The sequence below is a fragment of the Solanum tuberosum genome, unplaced genomic scaffold (genome assembly GCF_000226075.1).
Source record: "Solanum tuberosum cultivar DM 1-3 516 R44 unplaced genomic scaffold, SolTub_3.0 scf00181, whole genome shotgun sequence".
Taxonomy (NCBI): domain Eukaryota; kingdom Viridiplantae; phylum Streptophyta; class Magnoliopsida; order Solanales; family Solanaceae; genus Solanum; species Solanum tuberosum.
Window position 1 is genome coordinate 1,175,030 of NW_006239106.1, and position 14,169 is coordinate 1,189,198.

Sequence of the window (14,169 nt, forward strand, 5' to 3'; positions counted from 1 at the left end):
ATTATGAATTTTATATATATATATATATATATATATTATTATTATTATTATTATTCAAGAAATAAATTAATATCGTGAAAAAATCTATTAAATTTATCGAACAATATAGAAGTTAAATCCAATTAGTAACATTGGTTTAAAAACCTTAAATTAATAGAATGTATTTTACCGCAGTATATCTGTTTTCTCAAATACAAGTGGAAATACTTAGCTATAACTTTGATAAATATATTTAAAGACCTGGATAAAATGAATAGAAGAGTTTGAAAACTCGATAATAATCTTACATATTTGATACTTTAATATATAAAATTTGTTGTGATCAATTTTTAATGATTATTGAGTATTGACCGTGCATTGTACAGTTATATATATTATAGTATTTATTAAAAGTAAAAATTATATAAATCTATATACGATTGGAAATACGGATATATATTTATTATTGAAAAAATGACAAAATTATCTTAAACATGATTTAAAAAATATTTTAATGTTTATAAATAATTATTTTAAATTATTTAATATTGCAGAAACTCAAAAATTAATTGAATTATGAAGGACCAAAAATTAAGTGCCAACAACATGAATATCAACCCAAACAAAGATAGCAAAATATCAAACTCAGTTATATTCAGAGCTTTCAGAAGAAAGTAATGCAGAATGGTGTTTTATTAGTTAGAGATTTTATAAGGTAAATCCAATAACATATTTATTGTCAAAATATATTTGTATATCAACATAAAACTATAGACAACTCTTTAGAGAATGTTGCTAAATATTTACTATCATACAAGTCATAAAATATTTCATATGAAAATATATTTATAAATAGAAATAAGGAAAATCGATATAACATGAAGTATTTTAACATAAATATTAAATTAAATATGTATAACCCACAACATATTTCTTATCAAATCATTATTTTGTAAGTAAATTTATCAAATTCGATCTAATGTGACAAATACTACATAAGTATGAAAAATTGTGTATGTTAAACTTTCTATATATACTCTATTAATATTTCTATGTTCACTTTTAATTGTCTATGATTTTAAAAATAAATTTTCACTTTTGTTTACTATTTTTAACGTATCAAGAAAAAGACAATTATTTATATAAAAATATTTCACATTACAAACACGATTGACAAGAAACTACATCAAATTTATGCACGAAAAAAGCTGAAAAAATTGTCCCACATATAGAGTAAAATCTGGTCAAGAATAAAAAAACTCAAAATATTTCTTGAAAAAGTTCGCCTCCCATAGAAAAAAAGAGGATATTGGATCAAAATCATTACTCCACTAGACAAATAGTCACGTGAGAACTTGATAAAAAGGAGACTTTCTTTGGTAATCACTAACATGTTGAAAAATATAGTTTGTCACGACTCAGGGATACCCCTAGATGCAACACGGCGTACTTGACTCTGAAGGGATCTCATACAAGCCCTTAGCATACATAAACATAAGAAAGTACAAATGACGCGGAATTTAAAATTTTACAATCGAAGTCTTTTTCATAAAACCAAAAAGAATCTAGACATTGTCTCATAATCCATCTACTACAATAGAATGTTAATAGGGTCACATCCCTTTACAATCGAAAAGTCTCAAAAGTAGAATATAAGAAAGTAAATAGAAGTGAATGACATCTTGTCCTCGAATAACCATGAGGACTCACCACAAGTCTTGGAGATAAGCAATCCAAGCCTTTGTCAAGAAAGGAAGTACACTTCACCTAGCCGGAACCTACACTTATAAAAAATGTAGAAGAAATAGGGGTTAGCACAAAATGTACTAAGTATGGAAGCATGCATAAAAATCCTTGAAGTATGATAAAAATGACAATTTATTTGAAAAGCATGCATTTGTCAAGTTTGAGACTCACTTATGCATTTTAATGTAAAACACAAGTCATAGCATATTCATCACATAAATCCTCACAACATAGTAGAACCATTACCTTAGCAACCCTAAGGTATACTTGTGCAATGTATGGTTGGCATCCCATAATACCAACCATACTAAGTACTCCTTTGAGGCCACCTTAGTCATACATATCATCCTTAGACCTCATCATAGTCAATAGTCATAGATAAGGAAATAGTCATGTACATTAACTTGAACATAAGGAAAGTCATCCATAGCAACAATCCATTCAACATACATGCATACATTCATATCTTATCATAGCATAAGAAACCATCCCATAACCCCTTTCAAAGTCTACTTGTGCAATGTAAAAGTGAAGTCCCATACCCCCACTCCTACTAAGCAAAACTCATCAAGAAGTCATAAGTATAGTTCATGTTATATTCATTATCTTGTCATGTAGGGAAAATAACCTTAACCGACATAGACCATGTGAGCTACATGGAATTCAGTGTCGTGTAACCCCACACCGAAAGAAGGTGTCCTACTTGCCTAAGGTAGAACTAAAGGTATTAGATTTTAGGTGGATCCACTAGTTAAAGACCTATGTGGGCACATAGTTATGGGATAGGGAGATTGCTTCTATAAACCCGACCTATTGTATTGGCGGAGGAGCTTCCATCTCATGAGAATAATTTAGATGACCCAACCTATTGTATTGACGGGAGGGCCTCTACCTCATTTTCCATATCCACTCGGTGCTAAGCATTATTTCCCAAATTATACATAATTAGTATTGAATTGCATTTACATGTGTGAAGGAATATCTTGCCCTTCATTCAATACAACTCATAAAATAGCTCATAGATTCAATTAGGTGAGAATTGACTTTCAACCTTAGAACCATCATTAACATGTGAGTAAACCTTTCACATTATGTTCATAGTGTTTCATGAGAATAGCCTTTCAATCAACATAATAACATTGTCATCATCCTAGACAATTCATACATAGTAATGTGTAAGGGCAAAGGGGAGAATGGTCTTTCAACAATACCACAATTTACACAATAGTCATAGGATCTTCACTTTCTAAGTGAATCATAAGTTCATACACAACTTTCATCAACATGTACAAACTTTCATAATTCACCCTTCAAGGGTCATGAACCATGTCTCACAATCACACCTAGAAATACTACATTAGGCATGGATAAAACAAGATTCAATAACTAAAATACCATAGACACAATTCATAGTATTCATCTTGCATCAATACACCCATCACAATTCATGAAATTGGGGTCATGGGAAAATTCATAGGTTCATGGGGAATTTTATCATAAACTTACCAATAAACAACAATTCAATCATAATAATAATCAATTAACTCATTGAAATCATTTTTTAGGAAGAAACCATGACTAGATTGAAAAACCCTAGATTTTGAAAAATCTGGTAATTTGAAATGGAGAGTTTTAGGGATTCATGGAAGAAAGCTTTCCATGAATCAAGACCCCCATACCTTGATTGAAGCTTTCCACACGAATTGGAGTTGAGAAGATAGATCCATCTTATCAAATGAGCACTACTAATCTAAAGCTAAAAAAATATCATTTATGATACTAGCAGAAATGTTAGCAGCCAATGTCAACTTCATTCATTGTTATCGAGAAGCTAATATGGTGGCTGACTACTTTGCCAAGATGGCCTCTACTAGTGGAAATGAAACACATTCCTCCTCTTGGCAATGTTTTCAGCAAGAGGTTAAAGGTTTAATTCAACTAGATAGGTGGCAAGTACCTTTCATGAGGCAAATATATGAAAAATGTAACTTTTTTGTAAGCTAAGTATTATTTTTTTTTGATAGAGAGGAAGATTGAATAGGCTACTCCTTCCCCCTCTATTGTGTGAACCTTTTATAATGTAATCTCTTGGTTAGTGGTATGGTCCATGTTGTTAACTCTATAGGATCAATTTTTTTAAATAATGACACACCTAACCTACTTACGACTTATTGCAGGAAAATGAATTCAAAAAGAGATTAGTCAATCACACAAAGAAAGGAAGGCAAATATCCTTTCCAGTATTCAAGGAAGAAAATCTGCCGAAGGAATTCAAGATCCATACCAGATGGCCCCAAATCAAGTAGCAGTTCAATCAAGCATATCTTGATTGATAGGATGAGATCAATAGATCAACAATCAAGCCAAGATTGATGTGATGAGATCAAGAGATCAACAATCAACCCAAGAATAAACTTAAGCTGCCAAAAGAAGAAAGAAACTCAAATCAAGCCAAAGATTCGAGATCAACTATCCAACCAAGAATAGAATCAATCCAAGAAGGAAGAAAAATGATTTACCATGCACATATCTAATATGGACATGGATCAACAAATTGCCTCAATCAAGGGATCCCTCAACATCCCCGATTGGGAATGAACACCCTTGGATTTTCCTTAAAAAGAGCACTAGTTTGTACCTATATATACCTCCCTCAGACCTAGGTGTGAAGTACGCACTTCAATTGAAGTTGTACTGTCTTCTTCTATTGTCTTTCATAAAATCATTGTATTCTTGTGAGCATACAACTGAAAAGGAAAAAAGAGAAGAAACTGAGTGTAGGTTATACGAGTTGAGACTGTGTCAAAGTAGAAGTTCTGATTTGCACATCATACATGATTTACGGTTGAAATACTTTATACCATCTAAGTTCCATTCAAGATCTTAAGGAAACCCTTGAAACCCAAGGGGATTGGAAGTAGGTACCACATTAGTGCTCCGAACCAGTATAAATCTCTCCGTGTTATTTACTTACTGTATTTGTTATTTTCGTATATCTGTGTTACTAACTTCCAGGTGAATCGACTGACCAATCCAGAAAGTTGATTGAAGAATTTTTAAATTCACCCATATTTACTTTCAATTCGTATAAGAGCAGGTATCACCAGTAAATTGTGGCCTTTACAGTCGAGACATCTGAAGTCAGAGAAGAAGTTGATGATTTTCAAGATGAAGGAATGGCCCTCGATAAATGCTTAGACAAAGAAAACAGAGACCCCAATATGAATTCAAAATAAATGATGATCGTTGCTACTACTGTGGAAAATCAGGACATATCAAACAAAATTGCCCAGAATGGAGAAGGAGAAACAATCGACGAAATAAAGATCCAAAAAGTATCGGAGCCTAGGATCAAGGAGAAACAACCGACGATGATCATGATGAAACTGCCAATATATGCTTCATGGTACTTGGTGAAACTAGTGAGGTAAGACCTTTCAACTGTCCTAATTATAATGACTTACAAAATTCTTTGGACATGATTGCTGATGAATTACAGAAAGTTATTGACGAGTACAATAAGATTGCTCAAGAAAAGAATGACTGATAGATTCTTCTAAAAGTAAGTCAGATTGAAGTCGACTTACTAACAGAAGAACTGGAGGAAGTAAAAATGCAGCTGAACAATATCATGAAATCTCCCGGTCATAGTTCTGTCAGATCTAACATAACTACTTTCAATAGGAGAAAATCTCCTTATCATAGTTCCATCAGATCAAATAGATCCACACCTAACTCTCACTCTCCTAAATCTTTGTTTGAATTACTTGCTATACTTGTGGTGATCTCGATCACAAATCTTTTAACTATAGAAAATATTCTTCTGGAAAGTGGATTTGGAGACCAAAAGTTTCTAATCATCAAGGACCCAAAAATACTTGGGTACCTAAAAAAAACTATTTTTTTTGGTTTGCAGTCTAAGAAAACCTACAAAAAGAGAATATGGGTACTTGACAGTGGATGCTCCAGACACATGTGCGAAAAGAAAGAAAACTTCAAAACTATAAAAAAGATTGATGGAGGCTTGTAAGATTTGGGGATAATGCTAAAGGAGAAGTAACATGAGTAGGAACCATTACTCTCAGTTCTTCATGTGATCTAGTTGAAGTGTATTTGGTTGAAGGACTCAAACACAACCTTCTCAACATTAGTCAACTATGTGATGCCGGATTTCAAGTCACCTTCAACACATCAAGTTGCATCATTAAACATCCTGAGAAAAAGCTCACTCTCATCAGAGATCGAGTAAATAATATATATGTTTTAAATAATGTTGATTTCCTTTCTCTTACTTGTCTTACTGCAGTTACAAGTGATCATTGGCTATGACATCAAAAATTTGGATACGCAAGCATGCATGCTCTTGAAAAACTATCTAAACTTGAAATAGTCATTGGCTTACCAAAATTAAATTTCGAGAAAAATCACATCTGTGATGCATGTCAATTGGGTAAGTAAATTCATTCATCCATTAAGGGAAAATATATTGTAAGTACGTTTAAACCCCTTCAGCTTCTTCATATGGACCTTTTTGGTCCAACTCGAATTGCTAGCATTGGAGGTAAAAGATATGCTTTCGTAATTGTTGATGATTTCTCAAGGTTTACATGGGTAATCTCTCTCACACAAAAATGAGGCCTTTGCTAATTTTGAAGTTTTTTGTAGAAAAGTTCAAAGAGAAGCAGGTTATTTCATCACAACCATTCGCAGTGATCATGGTGGTGAATTTGAAAATAAAGCCTTTGAAGATTTCTTTGCTCAAAATGGGTTCACTCAAAACTTCTCTTCACCCAGATCACCTCAACAAAACGGAGTGGTAGAAAGAAAAAATCGATCATTACAAGATACTGCCAGAATTATGCTGCTAGATCAAAATCTTCCTGATCACTTTTTGGCAGAAGTTGTAAGTACTGCTTGTCATATTCTTAACAGGTGTCTTATCAGACCCATACTAAAGAAGACTCCATATGAACTCTGGAGAGGAAAGAAACCAAACATTAGCCGCTTTCATCTTTTTGGGTGTAAATGTTTCATCCATAATAATGGTAAGAACAATCTTGGTAAGTTCAATCCAAGAAGTGACAAAGGCATTTCCTTGGGGTACGCACCCCTTAGCAGAGCTTTTCGAGTTTTTAACAAAAAAACTTTTAGTGCCGAAGAGTTTGTTCATGTAGTATTTGATGACACTAATCCAAGAGTACATGAAATTGAAGTTGGTAATGATGAAATTACTTCTCTCAAACCAACTAAAGAAATCTCAAAAGTTATTCTTGAACCTAACACTGACGAGTCAGCTATTGCAGAGGTGAAGTCGACTACCCTAGCCAACAAAGCCAACACTTCTAGAGAATGGAGACATAATGCCAGCTACCCTGAAAATTTTATCCTCGAGAAATCTGATGACAAAATCCAGACAAGGTCTTCCCTCAGAAAACAAGCTTCTATGGCTCTAGTATCTCAAATGGAACCCAAACGAATAAATGATGCTATGGAAGATGAGTCATGGACACATACAGTGAAAGAAGAACTTGATCAATTTGAAAGAAATCAAGTATAGACTTTTATCGAAAGACCAAAGAATTGCTCGATAATCAGAATCAAATGGGTGTTTCATAACAAGTTGGATGAAAATGGAAAAGTCATTCGTAACAAAGCAAGATTGGTTGCTCAAGGTTACTCCCAACATGAAGGTATTGATTTCGATGAAACTTTCGCTTCTATAGCAAGGTTAGAATCCATTCACACTTTACTTGCATATGCATCATTTAATCTCTTTAAACTTTTTCAAATGGATGTAAAAAATATTTTTTTAAACGGCTTCATAAAAGAAGAATTATTTGTCAATTAGCCCCCCGGTTTTGAAAATCCTTCTTGCCTCGATTTTGTTTATAAACTTTTCAAAGTGCTTTATGGGCTCAAACAGGCTCCAACAGCCTGGTATGAGAGATTGAGTACCTTTTTACTTCAAAATAATTTACAAAAGGTGAAAATAGACACAACTCTTTTCATTCAAAAATCTGGTTTATATATTCTTATAATTCAAATTTATGTGGATGGTATTATCTTTAGAAGCTCTACCCTTCTTTGTGTGAGAATTTTGCAAATCTTATAAAAGGTGAATTTGAAATGAGCCTAATAGGAGAACTCACATTCTTCCTTGGATTACAAATCAAGCAGTCAATTAATGAAATATTTATCAGTCAAACCAAGTACACCAAAGAGCTAATTAAAAAAATTGGACTTGAAAAGGGAAAAGCCTTTGGAACTCCCATGAGTACTTCCACGTGTATCGAAACAGACGCACCTGAAAAAGATGTGGATGAAAAAATGTATCGAGGAATGGTTAGATCACTACTTTATCTCACTGCCAGCCGACCAGACATCATGTTCAGTGTATGCAAATGTGCACGATTTTAAACTGCTCCAAAATAATCACATCTCACTGTAGTAAAGCGAATCATTCGCTATCTTATTGGAAATACTGAATTAGGGATATGGTACCCTCACTCATCTCATTTTGATTTAATTGGCTATTCAGGTGCTGATTTTGCAGGTGATAAAAATGATCGGAAAAGTACAAGTGGAACATGCCAAATTTTGGGTCAATCTTTGATTTCCTGGCATAGCAAAGAACATACCTCAGTCGCCCTATCTATTACGCAATCAGAATATCTAGCTGTGGGAAGCTGTGGTACCCAGTTATTATGGATAATGCATCAATTACTTGATTATGATTTATCTTATGAAGTTGTTCCTATTTTTTGCGATAATACTAGTGCTATTAGCCTTTTTAAATATATTGTGCATCATTCCAGGGCTAAGCATTTTGACATTAAGCATCATTTTTTTCGAGATCATGTTGAAATGGTGATTTTTCATTAGAATTTGTTGATTCTGAAAATCAGTTAGCCGATATTTTTACAAAACCCATACTTGAAGAAAGATTTTGTTTCCTTCGTAATTGTCTGGGTATTATCGTATTTGCTCTATAATCAGTTTTTTTTGTTTTATTTTTGTGCTGCTTTATTTTCTTGTTTCCTGTGCTAATTATTTTATTTCCTTGTTTCTAGTGTTAATTATTACTCTCCGCCCTTTCCGCATCCCCGTAAGACTCTTCTTTTCCATCTTTTCAACTTTTTTCCTTCTATCTTCTCCCCTTCTCCAAATATCCTTATTTTCTCTTCTCTACTTATATTTTTCATTTTCCTTCCCCTCTCTCCTCATTCTAAACATGCCTAAAACTCGATCAATGGCTTCTCTCAAAAGATCCAATCCTTTTTTCCCGAGTTCTCCAGATGTTTTCTCTCTATCATTCGATTCGTCAGATGACTCTCTAGGTTAACCTTCTCCGGCCGCCAAGCGTAAGGCTCCTGCAACGAAGAAGAAGAGTCAGTAAAAATCCCGACCTAGTATCTCTGGGACTCTCTCTCCCGAGGACATGCATCACTTCTGGGGTGTGGAACAAAAGAACAAGTATGATGATTTTAAGGCTCGGCCAATTGTTCCTGGTAGGGTAATCAACCTCAGTCAATTGAGAGATTCTCACTGTCCGGTAAGCTCGTTTCTTAAAGCTCAAAAATTGTCTCTGTTGTTTAGCCTCTGTGGTCTTGAGTTATTTGAAGAAGCTGCTCATTTATTTTATGCAAATCTCTATGTGTCTAACGACAGTGGCGAGTTGGAAACCCTTGTCATGGGTAGTTGTATTATTGTTAATGAATTACTGTTTGAAAATGTTATTGGTACTAAGTTTTTCGGTGTGATTCCGTACATGAATGACACTTGGCCTGATGATTTCGAGGTGTCTCTAGAAGGTGCTAAAGCAGCCGTGGCTGAACCTGGTGCTGACTTGACTGATTTTTGCCCCTTATTTCTCTTTTTTGACCATCGTATTTTAGCACATATTGTTGCTACTACTCTCTTACCGAGGAAAGGATCTCTAAGCAGTATCTCAAATTGGGATATGTTTGTACTTTACTGTTTGCTCAAGAAATATCGTATTAACTGGGCATCGTGGTTTTAGGAGTACATCTTGTAAAGTGCTGAGGAGTCAAATCCCTCAACTAGTTTACTTTACAGATTGCTCATCTCCAGAATCCTGGTGGTCCGACTAATGGATCTCTCTATGCTCAAACCTATTGAGATCAATGCTACTTATGATTCTCGTACTTTTTCCAGCTTGGGGTATGTGGAGGTTGGAAACAAATGGGTTAAAAAGGACTCCATAAAAGCAAGGGTTGATATAGGTAAGCCGACTAAAATCTCTGCAAAGTCAGCTGCTCTTCTGCTTTCGGACTCTGATGAACTCAAAACTTGAATCCTTGTTGTGGAACGCGGACTGGAAACTCTACATGGTGCTGTTGAGAAGGTATTCTGACTTCAGAAGGATACTAGCACAGATGTAGGTAAGCTACGAATTGCAATGACAAGGATAAAACAGGAAGGGATCTCCACCGTCAATAAGCTAATCAAGCAAGTCGACTCTCTCAAGAGCGGAGTCAACTCTTTCAACAACGATCTTTCCATCTCTGTTCAGAACTCCTACTCTAGTCTCTCCAAGAATTTGGAATGCTCGTACAATTCCTTCAGTGGGAATGTCATTAACACCCTAAAGTACTTTTGAGGGAACAATCATTAGATTTTTGCTCCCTTATTTTGCGGTTCCTGAACAATTCTTTAAAAAGGGTTTGTCCCTATCTTTTGTTTGAACTGTATATTGAAGGCTCTCTGCTTATCTCTTTTGTGCTACTGCCTGTTCTGTTTTTTTATGTGTTCTCTCTTGCTCTTTTTGATTATGCCAAAGGGGGAGAATGGTACTAACAAGAAGCAATCAAGTCATGGGAAGCTATAAATCTTAAAGTTAGGGGGAGTCACTCACAACGATCAATACGTCAGGGAAGTCTCATTACTTCTTTAAGCTTATGCAAATTGTGAATTAATTGTCATTATCAAAAAGGGAGGGATTGTTAACTCTACATGATCAAGAAATTTTAATAATGAAACACCTAACTGACATATGACTTGTTGCAGGAAAATGAATTCAAAAAGAGACGAGTCAATTACACAAAGAAGGAAGGCGAAAATTCTATCCAGTATTCAAGGAAGAAAATCTGCCGAATGGATTCAAGATCCATACTAGATGGCCCAAAATCAAGCAGCTGGATGAGATCAATAGATCAGCAATCAACCCAAGATTGATGTAATAAGATCAAAAGATCAGTAATCAAGCCAAGAATAAACTCAAGCTACCAAAAGAAGAAAGAAATTCAAATCATGCCAAAGATTCGAGATCAATTATCTAGTAAAGAATAAAATCAAGCCAAGAAGGAAGAAACGTGATTTACCATGCACATATATAATATGGACATGGATCAACAAATAGCCTCAATTAAGGGATCCCTCAAAATCTCTGATTGGGAATGAACACCCTTGGGTTTTCCTTACAAAGAGCACTAGTTTGTACCTATATATACCTCCCTCAGATCTAGGTGTGAAGTACGCACTTCACTTGAAGTTGTATTGTTTTCTTCTATTGTCGTTCATAAAATCATTGTATTCTTGTGAGCATACAACTGAAAAAGAAAAGAGAGAAGAAACTGAGGATAGGTTATACGAGTTGAGGCTGTGTCAAAGTAGAAGTTCTGATTTGCACATCAGACAGGATTTACAGTTGAAATACTTTGTACCATCCAAGTTCCATTCAAGCTCTTAAGGAAACCCTTGAAACCCAAGGGGACTGGAAGTAGGCACCACATCTGTGTTTCGAACCAGTATAAATTTCTCTGTGTTATTTACTTACTGCATTTGTTATTTCCGTATATCTGTGTTACTAACTTGCAGGTCAGTCGACTGACCAATCCAGGAAGTCGACTGAAGGATTTTTAAATTCACCCCCTCTTTACTTTCACATGTCCCCCAACAATTATAACTTTTTGGATTAATCAACATAGTTGGGGGTCAAGCCTAACCTACCACACCAAGAGAACCACAGTCCGAGGCAATGACTTATTAACAAAAAAAAGTCAAGTTCTTGTAAAATAATACTGAATTAGAAATAACATTTATAATATAACTTTTAAAAATATCATTTACCATATAAATTTCAAAATAACAAGATTAAAAATAAAAATAAAATATTACAACTATGGTGGACAAGAAACTGTCTCAGAGTTATAATTCAAGAGTGTACGAACTAAAGTCAATATAGGAGATATAGACTTATTATATCGGAAAATATATTTCAAGAGTGCACAAACTTGACCCAATATAGGGGATATAGGCTTATTATATTGAAAAATATTATATTACAGCGGAACAATAGTTATCTTACATTTATATCTAATAGGACATGGAAATCGGGTGATAATTTATATATACATGTAAAATTCTCTCTAGTAAATAATGCAAATATCCCTTTCGACTTTTATGGGGTCTATGAACACCCAACTCATGAACTAGATATAAATTTCTTATCATTGAACAATAACGAAGCATGACTTATGATGGAAGATTATAATCTATGCTTTTATCAAGATAGAACCATGACTTATGATGGAAGATAGAACCATTGGCTCTTCATATCCCGAAAAAACATTTTATACACTCGGAGAAACATGACAATAGATGTAGATTATACTAATTCGAATTATACATTTGGAGACATGCTACTCCAGGAAGAAAATCCAAGTTGTTTATAATTTAAAATTTCAGCACTACTTCGACAACTTTGAAACTCAACAAGTGTTAATGAGTGATATCTCTCATCATAACCTAGTAAGTAATTAATGTTAAAAGGGCAATATATTTATATATAAAATTAGATATATTAAAAATTACAAGTAAGAATAAATATATTTTTGAAATAATAGACAAATAAAAATAAACAGAGGGAGTGACAATTTTGTTATTAAGAGATATCACCACCAACCAAATACGTACTAACTATAAGGGGTTGTTTTGTTTGAATACAACTTATGCTGTGATAAGTTATGTTGGATTATTTATGTTGGAATTAGTTTTTATTGTTTGTTTGATTTGTCATATTCAAACTTACATTCATTGCATAATTTTTAAGAATAAGTTGTTTGTTTACAAAAATACCATCCACCTTATTTAGTTTTTTTTTTTTTGACATACTCTTTGCAAGCTTTAGTTGATCATTCTTAAAAATAAAATTTTCATCTTATTTAGCTTAAATATTTTTTATGTGCATTTCCATGATTGTGTCGTGTGTTTTTAAAATTAAATTTTCATCTTATTTAACTTAAAGGGATAAGGTACAAGTACCCCCTAGACTATGACCAAAATTTCAGAGACACTTTAACTAAATTAAGATCCTATTACCCTTGAACCCATTTTTTTGTACACCTTTTTGGCTTACATGGCATCCAAATATCTCTCACGTGTCTCAACTGCGTGGAGTCACGGAGTGTGCCACGTAAGCCTAAAAGTGTACAAAATTACAAAAAAATGAGTTCAGGAGTAATAGGACTTTAGTTTAGATAAAGTGTTTTTGGAACTTCGGTCATAGTCTAGGGGGTACTTGTGCCTTATCCCTAACTTAAAAATAAAACTTCCATCTTATTTAGTTTAAAAATAAACTTTCCATCTTATTTAGCTCAAAAATAAAACTTTCACCTTATTTAGTTTAAAAACAAAACTTCCTTTTTATTTAGCTTAAATATAAAACTTCCTTTTATATTTAGCTTAAATATGAAACAAAACCCTAAATATATGCAATCTTGTTCACAATTTATGTGCTACTCAATTGTATTACCCCTAGCCCCACGATTAATTTTGTAATCTTAAACATGCAATGTGGAAAGTTAATATTAAAGATATATCAAAAAAGAAAAAAAATATTCTTAGAAGTATGGTACATTAGCCAATTTATACACAGGCAAATCCAATCTCAGGGTACCAGCCTACCAGGCTCATCTGAACCCACTATTTTCGATGCGGAGCATAAATTTATTTGTAAAAATTCATAAAATTACCATAATATACATACATATATATATATATGAACCCATAACTTTAAAAACGCAATGAGGTTAACAATGCTAAATATCTTAAAAATTGAAGCCTCCTGGTTATACATGAAACATGTGACTATAAAAGTAGATATTACAAGCTCATATAATGTCAATTAGCAAGGTATAGTGCTCAATAGAAAACTGATATCTATATACATCCCTGGTAGATACACAATTGCTATAGAAGACAAATCAATTAAAGGTTAATCTTTGCTCAAATGAAAGAGCTACTACATGCTAAGAAACAATATTTGAGGGTTAGAATTAAATTGCATAAAACCACTCGGTAATTATTTCCGTCAGTCCTAGCCTTGGTGGGTAGAGTTACCTGTTGTTGTTGCTTGTTAGGAGGTAACATGTTTCCGGTGTAAAAATAAAAAAAGAGGGGGGGGGGGGGGGGGGGGGGCTTAAT